The sequence below is a fragment of the Schistocerca cancellata genome, chromosome 7, assembly GCF_023864275.1.
Source record: "Schistocerca cancellata isolate TAMUIC-IGC-003103 chromosome 7, iqSchCanc2.1, whole genome shotgun sequence".
NCBI lineage: Eukaryota > Metazoa > Arthropoda > Insecta > Orthoptera > Acrididae > Schistocerca > Schistocerca cancellata.
The window spans coordinates 613,732,744-613,760,222 of record NC_064632.1 but is presented as its reverse complement, the minus strand read 5'-3'; positions in this window follow the sequence as shown (position 1 = coordinate 613,760,222).

The window sequence follows — 27,479 nt, the reverse complement described above, 5'->3', positions numbered from 1 at the left end:
TATTCCTTCTTTATTGCATCCGTAGATCCCTTACAATAACGAATTAACACGGAAATTGCGTCGATATGAAATACTATAGGTTCTATGCCTTCTCTTTCTAATTAGAGAAACGTTTCTAAAGCAACGATAGGATCATCTATTGGGAGGCGAGTATCTTTTTTCGGATGCACTATTCCATCTTTATTGCATCCGACGATTTCTCACAATGACGAATTAACACAGAAACTGCTTCGCTATTAAATACTATAGGTTCTATGCCTTCTGTTTCTAAATCGAGGATATTTCTATGGCAACGACAGGATCTTATATAGGGAGGCGAGTATATCTTTTCGGATGCACTATTAATTCTTTATTGCATCCTTCGATCCCTCACAATGACGTATTAACACAGAAATTGCGTCCCTATGAAATACTATAGGTTCTATGCCTTCTCTTTCTAAATCGAGGAACGTTTCTATGGCAACGACAGGATCTTCTATTGGGAGGTGAGTATCTCTTTCCGGATTCACAATTCCTCCTTTTTTGCATCCGTCGATCCCTCACAATGACGAATTAACACAGAAATTGCGTCGCTATGAAATACTATAGGTTCTATGCCTTCTCTTTCTAAATCGAGGAACGTTTCTATAGCAACGACAGGACCTTCTATTGCGAGGCGAATATCTCTTTTCGGATGCACTATTCCTTCTTTATTGCATCCGTCGACCCCTCACAATGACGAATAAACACAGAAATTGCGTCGCTATTAAATACTATAGGTTCTATGCCTTCTCTTTCTAAATCGAGGAACGTTTCTGTTGCAACGACAGGATCTTCTGTTTGGAGGCGAGTATCTCTTTTCGGATACACTATTCCTTCTTTATTGCATCCGCCGATCCCTCACAATGACGAATTAACACAGAAATTGCGTCGCTATGAAATCCTATAGGTTCTATGCCTTCTCTTTCTAAATCGAGAAACGTTTATATGGCAACGACAGGATCTTGTATTTGGAGGCGAGTATCTCTTTTCGGATGCACTATTCCTTCTTTATTGCATCCGTCGATTCCTCACAATGACGAATTAACACAGAAATTGCGTCGCTATGGAATACTATAGGTTCTATGTCGTACTTTCTAAATCGAGGGACGTTTATATGGCAACGACAGGATCTTCTATTGGGAGGCGAGTATCTCCTTTCGGATACACTATTCCTTCTTTATTGCATCCGTAGATCCCTTACAATAACGAATTAACACGGAAATTGCGTCGCTATGAGATACTATAGGTTATATGCCTTCTCTTTCTAAATTGAGAAACGTTTTTAAAGCAACGACAGGATCTTCTATCGGAAGGCGAGTATCTCTTTTCGGATGCACTATTCCATCTTTATTGCATCCGACGACTTCTCACAATGACGAATTAACACAGAAACTGCGTCGCTATTAAATACTATAGGTTCTATGCCTTCTCTTTCAAAATCGAGGAACGTTTCTATGGCAACGACAGGATCGTATATTGGGAGGCGAGTATCTCTTTTCGGATGCACGATTCCTTCCTTATTGCATCCGTCGATTTCTCACAATGACGAATTAACACAGAAACTGCGTCGCTATGATATACTATAGGTTCTATGCCTTCTCTTTCTAAATCGAGAAAAGTTTCTATGGCAACGACAGGATCCTCTATTGGGAGGCGAGTATCTCTTTTCGGATGCACTATTCCTTCTTTATTGCATCCATCGATCCCTCAGAATGACGAATTAACACAGAAATTGCGTCGCTATGAAATACTATAGGTTCTATGCCTTCTCTTTCTAAATCGATTAACGTTTCTATAGCAACAACAGGATCTTCTATTAGGAGGCGAGTATCTCTTTTCGGATGCACTATTCCTTCTTTATTGCATCTGTCGATCCCTCAAAATGACGAATTAACACAGGAATTGCGTCGCTATTAAATACTATAGGTTCTATGCCTTCTCTTTCTAAATCGAGGAACGTTTCTATTGCAACGACAGGATGTTCTGTTTGGAGGCGAGTATTTCATTTCGGATCCACTATTCCTTATTTATTGCATCCGTCGATCCCTCACAATGACGAATTAACACGGAAATTGCGTCGCTATGAAATACTATAGGTTCTATGCCTTCTCTTTCTAAAACGAGGAACGTTTCTATGGCAACGACAGGATCTTATAGTGGGAGGCGAGTATCTCTTTTCGGATGCACTGTTCCTTCTTTATTGCATCCGTCGATCCCTCTCAATGACGAATTAACACAGAAATTGCGTCGCTATGAAATTGTATAGATTCTATGCCTTCTCTTTGTAAATCGAGAAACGTTTCTAAGGCAACGACAGAATCTTCTATTCGGAGGCGAGTATCTCTTTTCGGATGCACTATTACAGCTTTATTGCATCCGCCGACCCCTCACAATGACGAATTAACACAGAAACTGCGTCACTATGAAATACTATAGGTTCTATGCCTTCTCTATCTAAATCGAGGAACGGTTCTATGGCAACGACAGGATCTTCTATTGGGAGGCGGGTATCCCTTTTTTCGGATGCACTATTCCTTCCTTATTGAATCCGTCAATCCCTCACAATGACGAATTAACATGGAAATTGCGTCGCTATGAAATACTATAGGTTCTATGCCTTCTCTTTCTAAACCGAGAAACGTTTATATGGCAAGGACAGGATCTTGTATTGGGAGGAGAGTATCTCTTTTCGGATGCACTATTACTTCTTTATTGCATCCGTCGATTCCTCACAATGACGAATTAACACAGAAATTGCGTCGCTATGGAATACCATAGGTTCTATGTTGTACTTTCTAAATCGAGGAACGTTCATATGGCAACGACAGGATCTTCTATTCGGAGGCGAGTATCTCTTTTCGGATGCACTATATCCTTCTTTATTGCATCCGTCGATCCCACACAATGACGAATTAACACAGAAACTGCGTCACTATGAAATGCTATAGGTTCTATGCCTTCTCTTTCTAAATCGAGGAACGTTTCTATGGCAACGACAGGATCTTCTATTGTGAGGCGAGTATCTCTTTTCGGATGCACTATTCCTTCTTTATTGCATCCGTAGATCCCTTACAATAACGAATTAACACGGAAATTGCGTCGCTATGAAATACTATAGGTTCTATGCCTTCTCTTTCTAAATAGAGAAACGTTTCTAAAGCAACGACAGGATCTTCTATTGGGAGGCGAGTATCTCTTTTCGGATGCACTATTCCATCTTTATTGCATCCGACGATTTCTCACAATGACGAATTAACACAGAAACTGCGTCGAAATTAAATACTATAGGTTCTATGCCTTCTCTTTCTAAATCGAGGAACGTTTCTATGGCAACGACAGGATCTTATATTGGGAGGCGAGTATCTCTTTTCGGATGCACTATTCCTTCTTTATTGCATCCGTCGATCCCTCACAATGACGAATTAACACAGAAATTGCGTCGCTATGAAATACTATAGGTTCTATGCCTTCTCTTTCTAAATCGAGAAACGTTTCTATGGCAACGACAGGATCTTCTATTGGAAGGCTAGTATCTTTTTTCGGATGCACTATTCCATCTTTGTTGCATCCGTGGATGTGTCACAATGACGAATTAACACAGAAACTGCGTCACTATGAAATACTATAGGTTCTATGCCTTCTCTTTCTAAATCGAGTAACGTTTCTATGGCAACGACAGGATCTTATATTGGGAGGCGAGTATCTCTTTTCGGATGCACTATTCCTTCTTAATTGCATCCGTAGATCCGTTACAATAACGAACTAACACTGAAATTGCGTCGCTATGAAATACTATAGGTTCTATGCCTTTCTTTCTAAATAGAGAAACGTCTCTATGGCAATGACAGGATCTTCTATTGGGAGGCGAGTATCTCTTTTCGGATGCACTATTACATCTTTATTGCATCCGTCGATTTCTCACAATGACGAATTAACACAGAAACTGCGACACTATGAAATACTATAGGTTCTATGCCTTCTCTTTCTAAATCGAGGAACGTTTCAATGGCAACGACAGGAACTTCTATTGGGAGGCGAGTATTTCTTTTTTCGTATGCACTATTCCTTATTTATTGCATCCGTCGATCCCACACAATGACGAATTAACACAGAAATTGCGTCGCTATAGGAATACCATAGGTTCTATGTCGTACTTTCTAAATGGAGGCACGTTTCTATAGCAACGATAGGATCTTCTATTGGGATGCGATTATCTCTTTTCGGATGCACTATTCCTTCTTTATTGCATCCGTCGATCCCTCACATTGAAGAATTAACACAGAAACTGCGTCACTATGAAATACTATAGGTTCTATGCCTTCTCTTTCTAAATAGATAAACGTTTCTAAGGCAACGACAGGATCTTCTATTGGGAGGCGAGTATCTATTTTCGGATGCTCTATTCCATCTTTATTGCATCCGACGATTTTTCACAATGACGGATTAACACAGAAATTGCGTCGCTATATAATACTATAGGTTCTATGCCTTCTCTTTCTAAATCGAGGAACGTTTCTATGGCAACTACATTATCTTCCATTGGGAGGCGAGTATCTCTTTTCGGATGCACTATTCCATCTTTATTGCTTCCGTCGATTTTTCACAATGACGAATTAACACAGATATTTCGTTGCTATGAAGTACTATAGGTTCTATGCCTTCTCTTTCTAAATCGAGGAACGTTTCTATCGCAACGACAAGATCTTCTATTGGGAGGCGAGTATCTCTTTGCGGATGCACTAGTCCTTCTTTATTGCATCCGTCGATCCCTCACAATGACGAATTAACACAGAAATTGCGTCGCTATGAAATACTATAGGTTCAATGCCTTCTCTTTCTAAATCGAGGAACGTTTCTATGGCAACGACAGGATCTTCTATTAGGAGGCGAGAATCTGTTTTCGGATGCACTTCTTTATTGCATCTGTCGGTCCCTCATAATAACGAATTAACACAGAAATTGCGTCGCTATTAAATACTATAGGTTCTATGCCTTCTCTTTCTAAATCCAGAAACGTTTCTATTGCAACGACAGGATCTTCTGTTGGGAGCCGAGTATCTCTTTTCGGATGCACTATTCCTTCTTTATTGCATCCGTCGATCCCTCACAATGACGAATTTACACGGAAATTGCGTCGCTATGAAATACAATAGGTTCTATGTCTTCTCTTTCTAAATCGAGAAACGTTTATTTGGCAACGACTGGATATTCTATTGGGAGGTGAGTATCTGTTTTCGGATGCACTATTCCTTCTTTATTGCATCCGTCGATCCCTCACAATGATTGACGACTTAACACAGAAATTGCGTCGCTATGAAATACTTTAGGTTCTATTCTTTTCTTACTAAATCGATGAACGATTATATGGCAATGATAGAATCTTCTATTGGGAGGCGTGTATATCTTTTCGGATGCACTATTCCGTCTGTATTGCATCCGCCGATCACTCACAATGACGAATTAACACGGAAATTGCGTCGATGTGAAATACTATAGGTTCTATGCCTTCTCTTTCTAAATCGAGAAACGATTATATGTCAACGACAGGATCTTGTATTGGGAGGCGAGTATCTCTTTTCGGACGCACTATTCCTTCTTAATTACATCCGTCGATCCCTCACAATGACGAATTAACACAGAAATTGCGTCGCTATGGAATACTATAGGTTCTATGCCTTACTTTCTAAATCGATGATCGTTTATATGGCAACGATAGGATCTTCTATTGGGAGGCGAGTATCTCTTTTCGGATGCACTTCTTCTCCTTTAGTGCATCCGTCGATCCCTCACGATGACGAATTAACAAAAAAATTGTGTCGCAATGAAAAACTATAGGTTACTTGGCTTCTCCTTCTAAATCGAGGAACGTTTATATGGCAACGACAGGATCTTTTATTGGGATGCGAGTATCTCTTTTCGGATGCACTATTCCTCCTTTATTGCAGCCGTCGCTCCCACACAATGACGAATTAACACAGAAACTGCGTCACTATGAAATACTATATGTTCTATGCCTTCTCTTTGTAAATCGAGGAACGTTTCTATGGCAACGACATGATCTTCTATTGGGAGGCGAGTATCTGTTTTCGGATGCGCTATTCGTTATTTATTGCATCCGTAGATCCCTTACAATAACGAATTAACACGGAAATTGCGTCGCTATGAAATACTATATTTTCTATGCCTTCCCTTTCTAAATCGAGAAACGTCTCTAAGGCAACTACAGGATCTTCTATTGGGAGGCGAGTATTTCTTTGCGGATGCACTATTCCTTTTTTATTGCATCCATCCATCCCTCACAATGACGAATTAACTCCGAAATTGCGTCGCTATGAAATACTATAGGTTCTATGCCTTCTCTTTCTAAATCAATGAACGTTTCTATGGCAACGATAGGATCTTCTTATGGGAGGCGAGTATTTCTTTTCGGGTGCACTACTCCTTCTCTATTGCATCCGTCGATCCCTCAGAATGAAGAATTAACACAGAAATTGCGTCACTATGAAATACTATAGGTTCTATGCTTTCTCTTTCAAAATCGGGGAACGTTCATATGATAACGACAGGATCTTCTATTGGGAGGCGAGTATCTCTTTTCGGATGCACTATTCCATCTTTATTGCAACCGACGATTTCTCACAATGACGAATTAACACAGAAACTGCGACGCTATGAAATACTATAGGTTCTATGATTTCTCTTCCTAAATCGAGGAACGTTTCTATGGCAACGACAGGATCTTCTACTGGGAGGTGAGTATCTCTTTTCGGTGCACTGTTCCTTCTTTATTGCATCCGTCGATCCTTCACAATGACAAATTAACACAGAATTTGCGTCGCTATGAAATACTATATGTTCTCTGCCTTCTCTTTCTAAATCGAGAAACGTTTATATGGCAACGACAGGATCTTCTATTGGGAGGCGAGTATCTGTTTTCGGATGCACTATTCGTTATTTATTGCATCCGTAGATCCCTTACAATAACGAATTAACACGGAAATTGCGTCGCTATGAAATACCATATTCTCTATGCCTTCCCTTTCTAAATCGAGAAACGTCTTTAAGGCAACGACAGGATCTTCTATTGGGAGGCGAGTATCTGTTTTCGGATGCACTATTCGTTATTTATTGCATCCGTAGATCCCTCACAGTCACGAATTAACACGGAAATTGCCTCACCTCTGAAATACTATAGGTTCTATGCCTTCTCTTTCTAAATCGAGGAACGTTTCTATGGCATCGACAGGATCTTCTATTGGGAGGCGAGTATCTCTTTTCGGATGCACTATTCCATCTTTATTGCATCCGTCGATTTCTCACAATGACGAATTAACACAGAAATTGCGTCACTATGAAATAATAGAAGTTGTATGCCTTCTCTTTCTAAATCGAGGAACGTTTCTATGCCAACGACAGGATCTTCTATTGAGAGGTGAGTATCTTTTTTCGGATGCTCTATTCCTTCTTTATTGCATCCGTCGATCCCTCACAGTCACGAATTAACACGGAAATTGCCTCACCTCTGAAATACTATAGGTTCTATGCCTTCTCTTTCTAAATCGAGGAACGTTTCTATGGCATCGACAGGATCTTCTATTGGGAGGCGAGTATCTCTTTTCGGATGCACTATTCCTTTTTTATTGCATCCGTAGATCCCTTACAATAACGAATTAACACAGAATTAGCGTCGCTATGAAATACTATAGGTTCTATGCCTTCTCTTTCTAAATAGAGAAACGATTCTAAGGCAACGACAGGATCTTCTATTGGGAGGTCTAGCGTTAAAAGGGTTTTTGGCTTTTAACATTTAACCAAATATAACATTGATGTTGATAATTCATGGCAATGTTTGCCGACAAGATAAAGAATTTAACCTTTTAACACTAGATTGCGTACTCACGGCAGTTCTCCATGGCCGTTTCTTATTACGACTTGGAAAAAGAGAAAAATCAATGAATGATCGATGATGCGTCGGTTCTCGATTGTGTTTAGGAGACGTACGGATTGATTGCGTGAAAATAGTTTCGCAAATGACCTCTTAACCCGGATTGCTTTCACGCAATCAGACTCTTCAATGAAATTACCTAAGGGACCTATTTGAATAATAAAAAAAATTGGAAATGAATGCAAAACAGTGAAATTTTGTAAAAAAAAGTTGTCAGATCGTAAACTGAACACGGTAATGGTCTCCCAAATACAATCGACACACCGCGATAAAGAGCGAACCTGTAACAAAGTTCATTTAAACATAAACATTATTTGTGGTTAATTTAAAGAAAAGAATAAGCATAGATTTTCTGTATAGTGGAGGAAAAGTATATTCTCAAAGAAGAAAGGCGTTAAACTATAAACATTACCAAATTTACAATGAATACAAAACTTACATTTTTATGTTTTTCTCATACATGGAGCAGTCCAACAATGCTGCTTTTGTATGTGTGATATTTTGTAAAAATTAAATGTCCTGGCGTGCGCGTAAGTATTTTTTTTTTCGTCACTAAGTTTACAAAAGCGTTTTCTTTCTTGATGATAACGTGGTTTTTCACACTAAACTTGTAGCGGTGCTACACAACACGTCTTAACAAGTCGGCAACCAAACATCAAAGGTAATGAAGTACATGTTAACATATCGGCGACCAGAAGTACAACCAACTATAAAGACTCTAGAATTTTCCTAACCGATGATAAATTGTTCTTTCTTCTGTTTCGCAGCTTCTTGCTATCAAGCGCTGCGGCAATGATTTTAAATATCTGCGCCCAGCGAGTCATAGTATTTAAAAGTACCTTTTAAACGCTGGCCGCGCGTCTTGGTGTAGGCGAACGTTATAAACAGATTTCGTTTTTTTTTTTTACTCTCGTGTTGTCATGCTTAGTATCACTGCAAACTACAGCTTGGTGGCTGTCCTTTTCTCATATACAAAATGTCTGAAATCCAATAATATCAAAGAGGCGAGTATCTCTTTTCGGATGCACTATTCCATCTTTATTGCATCCGACGATTTCTCGCAATGACGAATTAACACAGAAAGTACGTCGCTATTAAATACTATGGGTTCTATGCCTTCTCTTTCTAAATCGAGGAACGTTTCTATGGCAACGACAGGTTCTTCTATTTGGAGGCGAGTATCTCTTTTCGGATGCACTATTCCATCTTTATTGCAACCGACGATTTCTCACAATGACGAATTAACACAGAAACTGCGACGCTATGAAATACTATAGGTTCTATGATTTCTCTTCCTAAATCGAGGAACGTTTCTATGGCATCGACAGGATCTTCTATTGGGAGGCGAGTATCTTTTTTCAGATAGGCTATTCCTTCTTTATTGCATCCGTCGATCCCTCACAATGACTAATTAACCCGGAAATTGCGTCGCTATGAAACACTATAGGTTCTATGCCTTCTCTTTCTAAATAGAGAAACGTTTCTAAGGCAACGACAGGATCTTCTATTGGAAGGCGAGTATCTCTTTTCGGATGCACTATTCCATCATTATTGCATCCGACGATTTCTCACAATGACGAATTAACACGGAAATTGCGTCGCTATGAAATACTATAGGATCTATGCCTTCTCTTTCTAAATCGAGAAAAGGTATATATGGCAACAACAGGATCTTCTACTGGGAGGTGAGTATCTCTTTTCGGATGCACTATTCCTTCTTTATTGCATCCGTCGATGCTTCACAATGACGAATTAACACAGAATTTGCATCGCTATGAAATACTATATGTTCTCTGCCTTCTCTTTCTAAATCGAGAAACGTTTATAGGGCAACGTTAGGATCTTCTATTGGGAGGCGAATATCTCTTTTCCGATGCACTATTCCATCTTTATTGCATCCGTCGACTTCTCACAATGACGAATTAACACAGAAATTGCGTCACTATGAAATAATGTAAGTTCCATCCCTTCTCTCTCTAAATCGAGGAACGTTTCTATGCCAACGACAGGATCTTCTATTGAGAGTCGAGTATCTCTTTTCGGATGCTCTATTCCTTCTTTATTGCATCCGTCGATCCCTCACAATAACGAATTAACACAGAAATTGGTCGCCTCTGAAATACTACAGGTTCTATGCCATCTCTTTCTAAATCGATGAACGTTTCTATGGCAACGACAGGAACTTCTATTGGGAGGCGAGTATCTCTTTTTTCGTATGCGCTATTCCTTCTTTATTGCATCCGTCGATCCCTCACAATGACGAATTAACACAGAAATTGCGTCGCTATGAAATACTATAGGTTCTATGCTTTCTCTTTCAAAATCGGGGAACGTTCATATGATAACGACAGGATCTTCTATTGGGAGGCGAGTATCACTTTTCGGATGCACTATTCCTTCTTTATTTCATCCGTCGATCCCTCACAATGTCGAATTAACACAAAAATTGCGTCGCTATGAAATACTATAGGTTCTATGCCCTCTCTTTCTAAATCGAGGAACGTTTATATAACAACGATAGGATCTTCTATTAGGAGGCGAGTATCTCTTTTCGGATGCACTATTCCATCTTTATTGCATCCGTCGATTTCTCACAATCACGAATTAACACAGATATTGCGTCACTATGAAATAATAGAAGTTCTATGCTTTCTCTTTCTAAATCGAGGAACGTTTCTAAGCCAACGACAGGATCTTCTATTGAGAGCGGAGTATCTTTTTTCGGATGCTCTATTCCTTCTTTATTGCATCCGTCGATCCCTCACAGTCACGAATTAACACGGAAATTGACTCAACCTTGAAATACTATAAGTTCTATGCCTTCTCTTTCTAAATCGAGGAACGTTTCTATGGCAACGACAGGATCTTCTATTTAATTGCGAGTATCTCTTTTCGGATGCACTATTCCTTCTTTATTGCATCCGTCGCTCCCACACAATGACGAATTAACACAGAAATTGCGTCACTATGAAATACTATATGTTCTATGCCTTCTCTTTCTAAATCGAGGAACGTTTCTATGGCAACGACAGGATCTTCTATTGGGAGGCGAGTATCTGTTTTCGGATGCACTATTCGTTATTTATTGCAGCCGTAGATCCCTTACAATAACGAATTAACACAGAAATTGCGTCGCTATGAAATACTATATTTTCTATGCCTTCCCTTTCTAAATCGAGAAACGTCTCTAAGGCGACGACTACATCTTCTATTCGGAGGCGAGTATCTCTTTGCGGATGCACTATTCCTTTTTTATTGCGTCCGTCCATCCCTCACAATGACGAATTAACACCGAAATTGCGTCTCTATGAAATACTATAGGTTCTATGCCTTCTCCTTCTGAATCAATGAACGTTTCTATGGCAACGATAGGATCTTCTTATGGGAGGCGAGTATTTCTTTTCCGATGCACTACTCCTTCTCTATTGCATCCGTCGATCCCTCAGAATGACGAATTAACACAGAAATTGCGTCGCTATGAAATACTATAGGTTCTATGCTTTCTCTTTCAAAATCGAGGAACGTTCATATGATAACGACAGGATCTTCTATTGGGAGGCGAGTATCTCTTTTCGGATGCGCTATTCCTTCTTTATTTCATCCGTCGATCCCTCACAATGTCGAAGTAACACAAAAATTGCGTCGCTATGAAATACTATAGGTTCTATGCCCTCTCTTTCTAAATCGAGGAACGTTTATATAACAACGATAGGATCTTCTATTAGGAGGCGAGTATCTCTTTTCGGATGCACTATTCCATCTTTATTGCATCCGTCGATTTCTCACAATGACGAATTAACACAGATATTGCGTCACTATGAAATAATAGAAGTTCTATGCTTTCTCTTTCTAAATCGAGGAACGTTTCTAAGCCAACGACAGGATCTTCTATTGAGAGGTGAGTATCTTTTTTCGGATGCTCTATTCCTTCTTTATTGCATCCGTCGATCCCTCAGAGTCACGAATTAACACGGAAATTGACTCACCCTTGAAATACTATAAGTTCTATGCCTTCTCTTTCTAAATCGAGGAACGTTTCTATGGCAACGACAGGATCTTCTATTGGGAGGCGAGTATCTGTTTTCGGATGCACTATTCCTTTTTTATTGCATCCGTAGATCCCTTACAATAACGAATTAACACAGAATTTGCGTCGCTATTAAATACTATAGGTTCTATGCCTTCTCTTTCTCAATACAGAAACGTTTCTAAGGCAACGACAGGATCTTCTATTGGGAGGCGAGTACCTCTTTTCGGATGCACTATTCCATCTTTATTGCATCCGACGATTTCTCGCAATGACGAATTAACATAGAAAGTACGTCGCTATTAAATACTATAGGTTCTATGCCTTCTCTTTCTAAATGGAGGAACGTTTCTATGGCAACGTCAGGATCTTCTATTGGGAGGCGAGTATCTCTTTTCAGATACACTATTCCTTCTTTATTGCATCCGTCGACCACTCACAATGACGAATAAACACAGAAATTGCGTCACTATGAAATACTATACGACATATGCCATCTCTTTCTAAATCGAGAAACGTTTCTAATGCAACAACAGGATGTTCTATTGGGAGGCGAGTATCTCTTTGCGGATGCACTATTCCTTTTGTATTGCATCCGTCCATCCCTCACAATGACGAATTAACACGGATATTGCGTCGCCATGAAATACTATAGGTTCTATGCCTTTTCTTTCTAAATCGAGGAACGTTTATATGGCAACGACACGATCTTCTATTGGGAGGCGAGTATCTCTTTTCGGATGCACTATTCGTTCTTTATTGCTACCGTAGATCTCTTACAATAACGAATTAACACGGAAATTGCGTCGCTATGAATTACTATAGGTTCTATGCCTTCTCTTTCTAAATAGAGAAACGTTTCTAAATCAACGACAGGATCTTCTATTTGGAGGCGAGTATCTGTTTTCGGATGCACTATTCCATCTTTTTTGCAACCGACGATTTCTCACAATGACGAATTAACACAGAAACTGCGACGCTATGAAATACTATAGGTTCTATGATTTGTCTTCCTAAATCGAGGAACGTTTCTATGGCATCGACAGGATCTTCTATTGGGAGGCGAGTATCTTTTTTCAGATAGGCTATTCCTTCTTTATTGCATCCGTGGATCCCTCACAATGACGAATTAACACGGAAATTACGTCGCTATGAAACACTATAGGATCTATGCCTTCTCTTTCTAAATGGAGAAACGTTTCTAAGGCAACGACGGGATCTTCTATTGGAAGGCGAGTATCTCTTTTCGGATGCATATTCCATCTTTATTGCATCCGACGATTTCTCACAATGACGAATTAACACGGAAATTGCGTCGCTATGAAATAGAATAGGATCTATGCCTTCTCTTTCTAAATCGAGAAAAGGTTTATATGGCAACAACACGATCTTCTACTGGGAGGTGAGTATCTCTTTTCGGATGCACTATTCCTTCTTTATTGCATCCGTCGACCCTTCACAATGACGAATTAACACAGAATTTGCGTCGCTATGAAATACTATATGTTCTAAGCCTTCTCTTTCTAAATCGAGAAACGTTTATAGGGCAACGATAGGATCTTCTATTGGGAGGTGAATATCTCTTTTCGGATGCACTATTCCATCTTTATTGCATCCGTCGATTTCTCACAATCACGAATTAACACAGAAATTGCGTCACTATGAAATAATATAAGTTCTATCACTTCTCTTTCTAAATCTAGGAACGTTTCTATGCCAACGACAGGATCTTCAATTGAGAGTCGAGAATCTCTTTTCGGATGCTCTATTCCTTCTTTATTGCATCCGTCGATCCCTCACAATGACGAATTAACACAGAAATTGCGTCGCCTCTGAAATACTACAGGTTCTATGCCTTCTCTTTCTAAATCGATGAACGTTTCTATGGCAACGACAGGAACTTCTATTGGGAGGCGAGTATCTCTTTTTTCGGATGCGCTATTCCTTCTTTATTGCATCCGTCGATCCCTCACAATGATGAATTAACACGGAAATTGCGTCGCTATTAAACACTATAGGTTCTATGACTTCTCTTTCTAAATCTGGAAACGTGTCCAAGACAACAACAGGATCTTCTATTGGAAGGCGAGTATCTCTGTTCGGATGCACTATTCCTTCTTTATTGCATCCCTCGATCACTCACAATGACGATTTAACACGGAAATCGTGTCGCTATGAAATACTATAGGTTCTATGCCTTCTCTTTCTAAATAGAGGAACGTTTATATGGCAACGACAGGATGTTCTATTGGGAGGCGAGTATCTCTTTTGGGATGCACGATTCCTTTTGTATTGCATTCGTCTATCCCTCACAATGACGAATTAACACGGAAATTGCGTCGCTATGAAATACTATAGGTTCTATGCTTTCTCTTTCTAAATCGAGGAACGTTTCTATGGCAACGACAGGATCTTCTATAGGGAGGCGAGTAGCACTTTTCGGATGCACTATTCCTTCTTTACTGCATCCGTCGATCCCTCACAATGACGAATTAACACAGAAACTGCGTCGCTATGAAATACTATAGGTTCTATGCCTTCTCTTTCTAAATAGAGAAACGTTTCTAAGCCAACGACAGGATCTTCTATTGGAAGGCGAGTATCTCTTTTCGGATGCACTATTCCATCTTTATTGCATCCGACGATTTCTCACAATGACGAATTAACACGGAAATTGCATCGCTATGAAATACTATAGGATTTATGCCTCCTCTTTCTAAATCGAGAAACGTTTATATGGCAACAACAGGATCTTCTACTGGGAGGTGAGTATCTCTTTTCGGACGCACTATTCCTTCTTTATTGCATCCGTCGATCCCTCACAATGACGAATTAACACAGAAATTGCGTCGCTATGAAATACTATATGTTCTATGCCTTCTCTTTCTAAATCGAGAAACGTTTATATGGCAACGATAGGATCTTTTACTGCGAGGCGAGTATCTCTTTTCGGATGCACTATTCCATCTTTATTGCATCCGTCGATTTCTCACAATCACGAATTAACACAGAAATTGCGTCACTATAAAATAATATAAGATCTATCCCTTCTCTTTCTAAATCGAGGAACGTTTCCATGCCAACGACAGGATCTTCTATTGAGAGGCGAGTATCTCTTTTCGGATGCTATATTCCTTCTTTTTTGCAATAGTCGATCCCTCACAATGACGAATTAACACAGAAATTGCGTCGCCTCTGAAATACTACAGGTTCTATGCCTTCTCTTTCTAAATCGAGGAACGTTTGTAATGCAACGACAGGACCTTCTATTGGGAGGCGAGAATCTCTTTGCGGATGCACTATTCCTTTTGTACTGCATCCGTCCATCCTTCACAATGACGAATGAACACGGAAATTGCGTCGCAATGAAATACTATAGGTTCTATGCTTTCTCTTTCTAAATCGATGAACGTTTCTATGGCAACGACAGGAACTTCTATTGGGAGGCGAGTATCTCTTTTCGGATGCACTATTCTTTCGCTATTGCATCCGTCGATCCCGCACAATGACGAATTAACACAAAAATTGCGTCGCTATGAAGTACTATAGGTTCTATGCCTTCTCTTTCTAAATCGAGAAACGTTTCTATGGCAACGACAGGATCTTCTATTGGGAGGCGAGTATCTCTTTTCGGAAGCACTATTCCTTTTTTATTGCATCCGTCGATCCCTCACAGTGACGAATTAACACATAAATTGCGTCGCTATGCAATACTATAGGTTCTATGCCTTCTGTTTCTAAATCGAGGATCGTTTATATGGCAACGACATGATCTTCTATTGGGAGGCGTGTATCTCTTTTCGGATGCGCTATTCCTATTTTATTGCATCCGTCGATTTCTCACAATGACGAATTATCACAGAAACTGTGTCACTATGAAATACTGTAGGTTCTATGCCTTCTCTTTCTAAATCGAGGAACGTTCCTATGGGTACGACGGGATCTTCTATTGGGAGGCGAGTATCTCTTTTTTCGGATGCGCTATCCCTTCTTTATTGCTACCGTAGATCCCTTACAATAACGAATTAACACGGAAATTGCGTCACTATGAAATACTATAGGTTCTATGCTTTCTCTTTCTAAATAGAGAAACGTTTCTAAGGCAACGACAGGATCTTCTATTTGGAGGCGAGTATCTCTTTTCGGATGCACTATTCCATCTTTATTGCAACCGACGATTTCTCACAATGACAAATTAACACGGAAATTGCGTCGCTATGAAATACTATAGGATTTATGCCTCCTCTTTCTAAATCGAGAAACGTTTATATGGCAACAACAGGATCTTCTACTTGGAGGTGAGTATCTCTTTTTGGATGCACTATTCCTTTTTTATTGCATCCGTCGATCCCTCACAATGACGAATTAACACAGAAATTGCGTCGCTATGAAATACTAAATGTTCTATGCTGTCTCTTTCTAAATCGAGAAACGTTTATATGGCAACGATAGGATCTTCTATTGCGAGGCGAGTATCTCTTTTCGGATGCACTATTCCATCTTTATTGCATCCGTCGATTTCTCACAATGACGAATTTACACAGAAACTGCGACGCTATGAAATACTATAGGTTCTATGATTTCTCTTCCTAAATCGAGGAACGTTTCTATGGCATCGACAGGATCTTCTATTGGGAGGCGAGTATCTCTTTTTTCAGATAGGCTATTCCTTCTTTATTGCATCCGTCGATCCCTCACAATGACGAATTAACACAGAAATTGCGTTGCTATGAAATACTATATGTTCTATGCCTTCTCTTTCTAAATCGAGAAACGTTTATAGGGCAACGATCGGATCTTCTATTGGGAGGCGAATATCTCTTTTCCGATGCACTATTCCATCTTTATTGCATCCGTCGATTTCTCACAATGACGAATTAACACAGAAACTGCGTCACTATGAAACACTATAGGTTCTATGACTTCTCTTTCTAAATCTAGAAACGTGTCCAAGACAACAACAGGATCTTCTATTGGAAGGCGAGTATCTCTGTTCGATTGCACTATTCCTTCTTTATTGCATCCGTCGATCCCACACAATGACGATTTAACACGGAAATCGGGTCGCTATGAAATATTATAGGTTCTATGCCTTCTCTTTCTAAATCGAGGAACGTTTATATGGCAACGACAGGATCTTCTATTGGGAGGCGAGTATCTCTTTTGGGATGCACGATTCCTTTTGTATTGCATCCGTCCATCCCTCACAATGACGAATTAACACGGAAATTGCGTCGCTATGAAATACTATAGGTTCTATGCCTTCTCTTTCTAAATCGAGGAACGTTTCTATGGCAACGAAAGGATCTTCTATAGGGAGGCGAGTATCTCTTTTCGGATGCACTATTCCTTCTTTACTGCATCCGTCGATCCCTCACAATGACGAATTAACACAGAAATTGCGTCGCTATGAAATACTATAGGTTCTATGCCTTCTCTTTCTAAATCGAGAATTGTTTCTAAGTCAACGACAGGATCTTCTATTGGGAGGCGAGTATCTCTTTTCGGATGCACTATTCCAACTTTATTGCATCCGCCGATTCCTAACAATGACGAATTAACACAGAAACTGCGCCGCTATGAAATACTATAGGTTCTATGCCTTCTCTTTCTAAATAGAGAAATGTTTCTAAGCCAACGACAGGATCTTCTATTGGAAGGCGAGTATCTCTTTTCGGATGCACTATTCCATCTTTATTGCATCCGACGATTTCTCACAATGACAAATTAACACGGAAATTGCGTCGCTATGAAATACTATAGGATTTATGCCTCCTCTTTCTAAATCGAGAAACGTTTATATGGCAACAACAGGATCTTCTACTTGGAGGTGAGTATCTCTTTTTGGATGCACTATTCCTTTTTTATTGCATCCGTCGATCCCTCACAATGACGAATTAACACAGAAATTGCGTCGCTATGAAATACTAAATGTTCTATGCTGTCTCTTTCTAAATCGAGAAACGTTTATATGGCAACGATAGGATCTTCTATTGCGAGGCGAGTATCTCTTTTCGGATGCACTATTCCATCTTTATTGCATCCGTCGATTTCTCACAATGACGAATTAACACAGAAATTGCGTCACTATAAAATAATATAAGTTCTACCCCTTCTCTTTCTAAATCGAGGAACGTTTCTATGCCAACGACAGGATCTTCTATTGAGAGGCGAGTATCTCTTTTCGGATACTATATTCCTTCTTTTTTGCAATAGTCGATCCCTCACAATGACGAATTAACACAGAAATTGCGTCGCCTCTGAAATACTACAGGATCTATGCCTTCTCTTTCTAAATCGAAGAACGATTGTAAGGCAACGACAGGACTTCTATTGGGAGGCGAGTATCTCTTTTCGGATGCACTATTCTTTCGCTATTGCATCCGTCGATCGCACACAATGACGAATTAACACAAAAATTGCGTCGCTATGAAGTACTATAGGTTCTATGTCTTCTCTTTCTAAATCGAGAAACGTTTCTATGGCAACGACAGGATCTTCTATTGGGCGGCGAGTATCTCTTCTATGCCATCTCTTTCTAAATCGAGGAACGTTTCTATGGCAACGACAGGATCTTCTATTGGGAATCGAGTATCTCCATTCGGATGCACTATTCCTTCTTTATTGCCTCCGTGTATCCCTCACAATGACGAATTAACACGGAAATTGCGTCACTATGAAATACTATAGGTTCTATGCCTTCTCTTTCTAAATCGAGAAACGTTTAAATGGCAACGACAAGATCTTCTATTGGAAGGCGAGTATCAATTTTCGGATGCGCTATTCCATCTTTATTGCATCCATCGATTTCTCACAATGTCGAATTAACACAGAAACTGCGTCACTATGAAACACTATCGGTTCTCTTTCTAAATCGAGAAACGTTCCTAAGGCAACAACAGGATCTTATGTTGGAGGCGTGTATCTCTTTCGGATTCACTATTCCTTCTTTATTGCATCCGTCGATATCTTACAATGACGAATTAACACAGAAATTGCGTCGCTATGAAATACTATATGTCCTATGCCTTCTCTTTCTAAATCGAGTAACGTTTCTAAGTCAACGACAGGATCTGCTATTGGGAGGCGAGTATCTCTTTTCGGATGCACTATTCCTATTTTATTGCATCCGTCCATCTCTCACAATGACGAATTAACACGGAAATTGCGTCGCTATGAAATACTATAGGTTCTATTCCTTCACTTTCTAAATCGAGGAACGTTTCTATGGCAACGACAGGTTCTTCTAGAGGGGGTCGTGTATCTCTTTCGGATGCACTATTCCTTCTTTATTGCTTCCGTCGAACCCTCACAATGACGAATTAACACAAAAATTGCGACGCTATGAAATACTATAGGTTCTATGCCTTCTCTTTTTAAATCGAGGAACGTCTATAAGGCAACGATTCTATCTTCGATCGGGAGGCGAGTATCTCTTTTCGGATGCACTATTCCAACTTTATTGCATCCGCCGATTCCTCACAATGACGAATTAACAAAGAAACTGCGTCGCTATGAAATACTATAGGTTCTATGCCTTTTTTTATATGGTAACGACAGGATCTTCTATTGGAAGGCGAGTATCTTTTTTCGGGTGCGCTATTCCATCTTTATTGCATCCATCGATTTCAGACAATGACGAATTAACACAGAAATACTATAGGTTCTACGCCTTCTCTTTCTAAATCGAGAAACGTTTCTAAGGCAACAACAGGATCTTATATTGGAGGCGTGTATCTCTTTTCGGATTCACCATTCCATCTTTATTGCATCCGTCGATCCCTCACAATGACGAATTAACTCAGATATTGCGTCGCTATGAAATACTATATGTTGTATGCCTTCTCTTTCTAAATCGAGTAACGTTTCTATGGCAACGACAGGAACTTCTACTGGGGGTCGAGTATCTCTTTCGGATGCACTATTCCTTCTTTACTGCATCCGTCGAACCCTCACAATGACGAATTAACTCAAAAATTGCGATGCTATGAAATACTATAGGTTCTATGCCTTCTCTGTTTGAATCGAGGAACGTCTATAAGGCAACGATTTTATCTTCTATCGGGAGGCCAGTATCTCTTTTCGGATGCACTATTCCTTCTTTATTGCATCCGTCGATTTCTCACAAAGACGAATTAACACAGAAACTGCGTCACTATGAAATACTACATGTTCTATGCCTTTTCTTTCTAAATCGATGAACGTATCTATTGGTAGGCGAATATTACTTTTCGGATGCACTGTTCCTTCTATATTGCATCCGTCGATCCCTCACAATGACGAATTAATACGGAAATTGCGTCGCTATGAAATACTATAGTTTCTATGCCTTCTCTTTCTAAATCAAGAAATGTTTCTAAGGCAACGATAAGATCTTCTATTGGAAGGCGAGTATCTCTTTTCGGATGTTCTATTCCATCTTTATTGCATCCGTCGATTTCTCACATTGACGAATTAACACAGAAATTGCATCAATATGAAATAATATAAGTTCTATGCCTTCTCTTTCTAAATCGAGGAACGTTTCTATGCCAACGACAGGATCTTCTATTGAGTGGCGAGTATCTCTTTCCGGATGCTCTATTCCTTCTTTATTGCATCCGTCGATCCCTCAAAGTCACGAATTAACACGGAAATTGCGTCACTTCTGAAATACTATAGGTTCTATGCCTTCTCTTTCTAAATCGAGGAACGTTTCTATGGCAACGACAGGATCTTCTATTGGGAGGCGAGTATCTCTTTTCGGATGCACTATTCCTTTTTATTGCGTCCGTAGATCCCTAACAATAACGAATTAACACAGAATTTGCGTCGCTATGAAATACTATAGGTTCTATGCCTTCTCCTTCTAAATAGAGAAACGTTTCTAAGGCAACGACAGGAACTTCTATTGGGAGGCGAGTATCTGTTTTCGGATGCACTATTCCATCTTCATTGCATCCGACGATTTCTCGCAAGGACGAATTAACACAGAAAGTACGTCGCTATTAAATACTATAGGTTCTATGCCTTCTCTTTCTAAATCGAGGAACGTTTCTATGGCAACGACAGGATGTTCTATGGGGAGGCGAGTATCTCTTTTCGGATGCACTATTCCATCATTATTGCATCCGACGATTTCTCACAATGACGAATTAACACAGAAACTGCGTCGCTATGAAATACTATAGGTTCTATGGCTTTTCTTTCTAAATCGAGGAACGTTTCTATGGCATCGACAGGATCATCTATTGGGAGGCGAGTATCTCTTTTCAGATAGACTATTCCTTCTTTATTGCATCCGTCGATCCCTCACAATGACGAATTAACACAGAAATTGCGTCTCTATGAAATACTATATGTTCTATGTCTTCTCTATCTAAATCGAGAAACGTTTTTATGGCAACGATAGGATCTTCTATTGGGAGGCGAGTATCTCTTTTCGGATGCACTATTCCATCTTTATTGCATCCGTCGATTTCTCACAATAACGAATTAACACAGAAAATGCGTCACTATGAAATAATATATGTTCTATCCCTTCTCTTTCAAAATCGAGGAACGTTTCTATGCCAACGACAGGACATTCTATTGAGAGGCGAGTATCTCTTTGCGGATGCTCTACTCCTTCTTTATTGCAACCGTCGATACCTCACAATGATGAATTAACACAGAAATTGCGTCGCCTCTGAAATACTACAGGTTCTATGCCTTCTATTTCTAAATCGAGGAACGTTTGTAAGGCAACGACAGGACTTTCTATTGGGAGGCGAGTATCTCTTTGCGGATGCACTAGTCCTTTTGTATTGCATCCGTCCATCCCTCACAATGACGAATGAACATGGAAATTGCGTCGCTATGAAATACTATAGGGTCTACGTTTTCTCTTTCTAAATCGATGAACGTTTCTATGGCAACGACAGGAACTTCTATTGGGAGGCGAGTATCTCTTTTCGGATGCACTATTCTTACGCTATTGCATCCGTCGATCCCTCACAATGACGAATTAAAACCAAAATTGCGTCGCTATGAAATACTATAGGTTCTTTGCCTTCTCTTTCTAAATCGAGGAACGTTTATATGGCAACGACAGGATTTTCTATTGGGAGGCGAGTATCTCTTTTCGGATGCACTATTCCTTCTTCATTGCATCCGTTGATTTCTCACAATGACGAATTAACACAGAAACTGCGTCACTATGAAATACTATAGGTTCTATGCCTTCACTTTCTAAATCGAGGAACGTTCCTATGTGTACGACGGGATCTTCTATTGGGAGGCGAGTATCTCTTTTTTTGGATGCACTATTCCTTCTATATTGCATCCCTCGATCCCTCACAATGACGAATTAACGCGGAAATTGCGTCGCTATGAACCACTATAGGTTCTATGCCTGCTCCTTCTAAATTTAGGAACGTTTCCATGGCAACGACAGGATCTTCTATTGGGTGGCGAGTATCTCTGTTCGGATGCACTATTCCTTCTTTATTGCATCCGTCAATCCCTCACAATGACGAATTAACACGGAAATTGCGTCGCTATGTAATACTATAGGTTCTATGTCTTCTCTTTCTAAATCGAGGAACGTTTCTATGGCAACGAAAGGATCTTCTATTGGGAGAGGAGTATCTCTTTTCGCATGCACTATTGCTATTTTATTGCATCCTTCGATTTCTCACAATGACGACTTATCACAGAAACTGCGTCACTATGAAATACTATAGGTTCTATGCCTTCACTTTCTAAATCGAAGAACGTTCCTATGCGTACGACGGGATCCTCTATTGGGAGGCGAGTACCTCTTTTTTCGGATGCACTATTCCTTCTTTATTGCATCCGTCGATCCCTCACAATGACGAATTAACACGGAATTGCGTCGCTACGAAACACTATAAGTTCTATAACTTCTCTTTCTAAATCTAGAAACGTGTCCAAGCCAACAACAGGATCTTCTATTGGAAGGCGAGTATCTTTGTTCGGATGCACTATTCCTTCTTTATTGCATCCGCCGATCCCACACAATGACGAATTAACACGGAAATCGCGTCGCTATGAAATACCATAGGTTCTATGCCTTCCCTTTCTAAATCGAGTAACGTTTATATGGCAACGATAAGATCTTCTATTGGGAGGTGAGTATCTCTTTTCGTATGCAGTATTCCTTCCTTATTGCATCCATCGATACCTCACAATGACGAATTAACGCAAAAATTGCGTCGCTATGAAATACTATATGTTCTATGCCTTCTCTTTCTAAATCGAGGTACGTTTAAATGGCAACGACAGGATCTTATATTGAGAGGTGAGTATCTCTTTTCGGATGCTCTATTCCTCCTTTATTGCATCCGTCGATCCCTCACAATGACGAATTAACACGGAATTGCGTCGCCTATGAAATACTATATGCTCTATGCCATCTCTTTCTAAATCGAGGAACTTTTCTATGGCAACGACAGGATCTTCTATTGAGAGGCGAGTAACTCTTTTCGGATGCACTATTCCTTCTTTATTTCCTCCGTGTAACCCTCACAATGACGAATTAACACGGAAATTGCGGCACTATGAAATACTATAGGTTCTATGCCTTCTCTTTCTAAATCGAGAAACGTTTATATGGCAACGGCAGGATCTACTATTTGGAGGCGAGTATCTCTGTTTGGATGCACTATTCCATCTTCATTGCATCCGACGATTTCTCACAATGACGATTTAACACAGAAACTGCGTCGCTATGAAATACTATAGGTTCTATGCATTCTCTTTCTTAATCGAGGAACGGTTCTATGGCAACGACAGAATCTTCAATTGGGAAGCGTGTATCTCGTTTCAGATGCACTATTCCTTCTTTATTGCATCCGCCGATCCCTTACAATGACGAATTAACACATAAATTGCGTCGCTATGAAATACTATATGTTCTATGCCTTCTCTTCCTAAATCGAGAACCGTTCCTAAGGCAACGACAGGACCTTCTATTGGGAGGCGAGTATCTCTTTTGGGATGCACTATTCCTATTTTATTGCATGCGTCCATCCCTCACAATGACGAATTAACACGGAAATTGCGCCGCTATGTAATACTGTAGGTTCTATGACGACTGTTTCTAAATCGAGAAACGTTTCTATGGCAACGACAGGATCTTCTATTGGGAGGCGAGTATCTCATTTCGGATGCACTATACCTTCTGTATTGCATCCGTCGATCGCTCACAATGACGAATTAACACAGAAATTGCGTCGCTATGAAATACAATAGGTTCTATGTCTTCTCTTTCTAAATCGAGAAACGTTTATATGGCAACGACAGGATCTTCTATTGGGAGGCGAGTATCTATTTTCGGATGCACTATTCCTATTTTATTGCATCCGTCGATTTCTCACAATGACGAATTAACACAGAAATTGCGTCACTATGAAATAATGTAAGTTCTATGCCTTCTCTATCTAATTCGACGAACGTTTCTATGCCAACGACAGGATCTTATATTGAGAGGCGAGTGTCTCTTTTCGGATGCTCTATTCCTTCTTTATTGCATCCGTCGATCCCTCACAATGACGAATTAACATGGAAATTGCGTCGCTTATGAAATACTATATGTTCTATGCCATCTCTTTCTAAATCGAGGAACGTTTCTATGGCAACGACAGGATCTTCCATTGGGAGGCGAGTATCTCCTTTCGGATGCACTATTCCTTCTTTATTGCATCCGTCGATACCTTACAATGACGAATTAACACAGAAATTGCGTCGCTATGAAATACTATATGTTCTATGCCTTCTCTTTCTAAATCGAGTAACGTTACTAAGTCAACGACAGGATCTTCTATTGGGAGGCGAGTATCTCTTTTCGGATGCACTATTCCTTCTTTATTGCATCCGTCGAACCCTCACAATGACGAATTAACACAAAAATTGGGCCGCTATGAAATACTATAGGTTCTATGCCTTCTCTTTTTAAATCGAGGAACGTCTATAAGGCAACGATTCTATCTTCTATCGGGAGTCGAGTATCTCTTTTCGGATGCACTATTCCTTCTTTATTGCATCCGTCGATTCCTCACAATGACGAATTAACACGGAAATTGCGTCGCTAAGAAATACTATAGGTTCTATGCCTTCTCTTTCTAAATCGAGAAATGTTTCCAAGGGAACGATAGGATCTTCTATTGGGAGGCGAGTATCTCTTTTCGGATGCACTATTCCATCTTTATTGCATCTGTCGATTTCTCACAATGACGAATTAACACATAAATTGCTTCACTATGAAATAATATAAGTTCTATGCCTTCTCTTTCGATATCGAGAAACGTTTATATGGCAACGACAAGATCTTCTATTTGGAGGCGAGTATCTCTTTTTGGATGCACTATTCCATCTTCATTGCATCCGACGATTTCTCACAATGTCGAATTAACACAGAAACTGCATCGCTATGAAATACTATAGGTTCTATGCCTTCTCTTTCTTAATTGAGGAACGGTTCTATGGCAACGACAGAATCTTCAATTGGGAGGCGTGTATCTCTTTTCCGATGCACTATTCCTTCTTTATTGCATCCGTCGATCCCATACAATAACGAATTAACACAGAAATTGCGTCGCTATGAAATACTATATGTTCTATGCCTTCTCTTGCTAAATCGTGAACCGTTCCTAAGGCAACGACAGGACCTTCTGTTGGGAGGCGAGTAACTCTTTTGGGATGCACTATTCCTTTTGTATTGCATCCGTCCATCCCTCACAATGACAAATTAACACGGAAATTGCGTCGCTATGAAATACTATAGGTTCAATGCCTTCTCTTCCTAAATCGAGGAACGTTTCTATGGCAACGACAGGATCTTCTACTGGGGGTCGAATATCTCTTTCGGTTGCACTATTCCTTCTTTATTGCATCCGTCGATCCCTCACAATGACGAATTAACACAGAAATTGCGTCTCTATGAAATACTATATGTTCTATGTCTTCTCTATCTAAATCGAGAAACGTTTTTATGGCAACGATAGGATCTTCTATTGGGAGGCGAGTATCTGTTTTCGGATGCACTATTCCATCTTTATTGCATCCGTCGATTTCTCACAATAACGAATTAACACAGAAAATGCGTCACTATGAAATAATATAAGTTCTATCCCTTCTCTTTCTAAATCGAGGAACGTTTCTATGCCAACGACAGGATATTCTATGGAGAGGCGAGTATCTCTTTGCGGATGCTCTATTCCTTCTTTATTGCATCCGTCGATACCTCACAATGACGAATTAACACAGAAATTGCGTCGCCTCTGAAATACTACAGGGTCTATGCCTTCTATTTCTAAATCGAGGAACGTTTGTAAGGCAACGACAGGACCTTCTATTGGGAGGCGTGTATCTCTTTTCGGATGCACTATTCTTTCGTTATTGCATCCGTCGATCCCTCACAATGACGAATTAAAACAAAAATTGCGGCGCTATGAAATACTATAGGTTCTTTGCCTTCTCTTTCTAAATCGAGGAACGTTTATATGGCAACGACAGGATTTTCTATTGGGAGGCGAGTATCTCTTTTCGGATGCACTATTCCTTCTTCATTGCATCCGTTGATTTCCCACAATGACGAATTAACACAGAAACTGCGTCACCATGAAATACTATAGGTTCTATGCCTTCACTTTCTAAATCGAGGAACGTTCCTATGTGTACGACGGGATCTTCTATTGGGAGGCGAGTATCTCTTTTTTCGGATGCACTATTCCTTCTATATTGCATCCGTCGATCCCTCACAATGACGAATTAACGCGGAAATTGCGTCGCTATGCACCACTATAGGTTCTATGCCTGCTCCTTCTAAATTTAGGAACGTTTCCATGGCAACGACAGGATCTTCTATTGGGAGGCGAGTATCTATGTTCGGATGCACTATTCCTTCTTTATTGCATCCGTCAATCCCTCACAATGACGAATTAACACGGAAATTGCGTCGCTATGAAATACTATAGGTTCTATGTCTTCTCTTTCTAAATCGAGGAACGTATCTATGGCAACGAAAGGATCTTCTATTGGGAGGGGAGTATCTCTTTTCGCATGCACTACTGCTATTTTATTGCATCCTTCGATTTCTCACAATGACGACTTATCACAGAAACTGCGTCACTATGAAATACTATAGGTTCTATGCCTTCACTTTCTAAATCGAGGAACGTTCCTATGGGTACGAAGGGATCCTCTATTGGGAGGCGAGTATCTCTTTTTTCGGATGCACAATTCCTTCTTTATTGCATCCGTTGATCCCTCACAATGACGAATTAACACGGAAATTGCGTCGCTACGAAACACTATAGGTTCTATAACTTCTCTTTCTAAATCTAGAAACGTGTCCAAGACAACAACAGGATCTTCTATTGGAAGGCGAGTATCTCTGTTCGGATGCACTATTCCTTCTTTGTTGCATCCGTCGATCCCACACAATGACGAATTAACACGGAAATCGCGTCGCTATGAAATACCATAGGTTCTATGCCTTCCCTT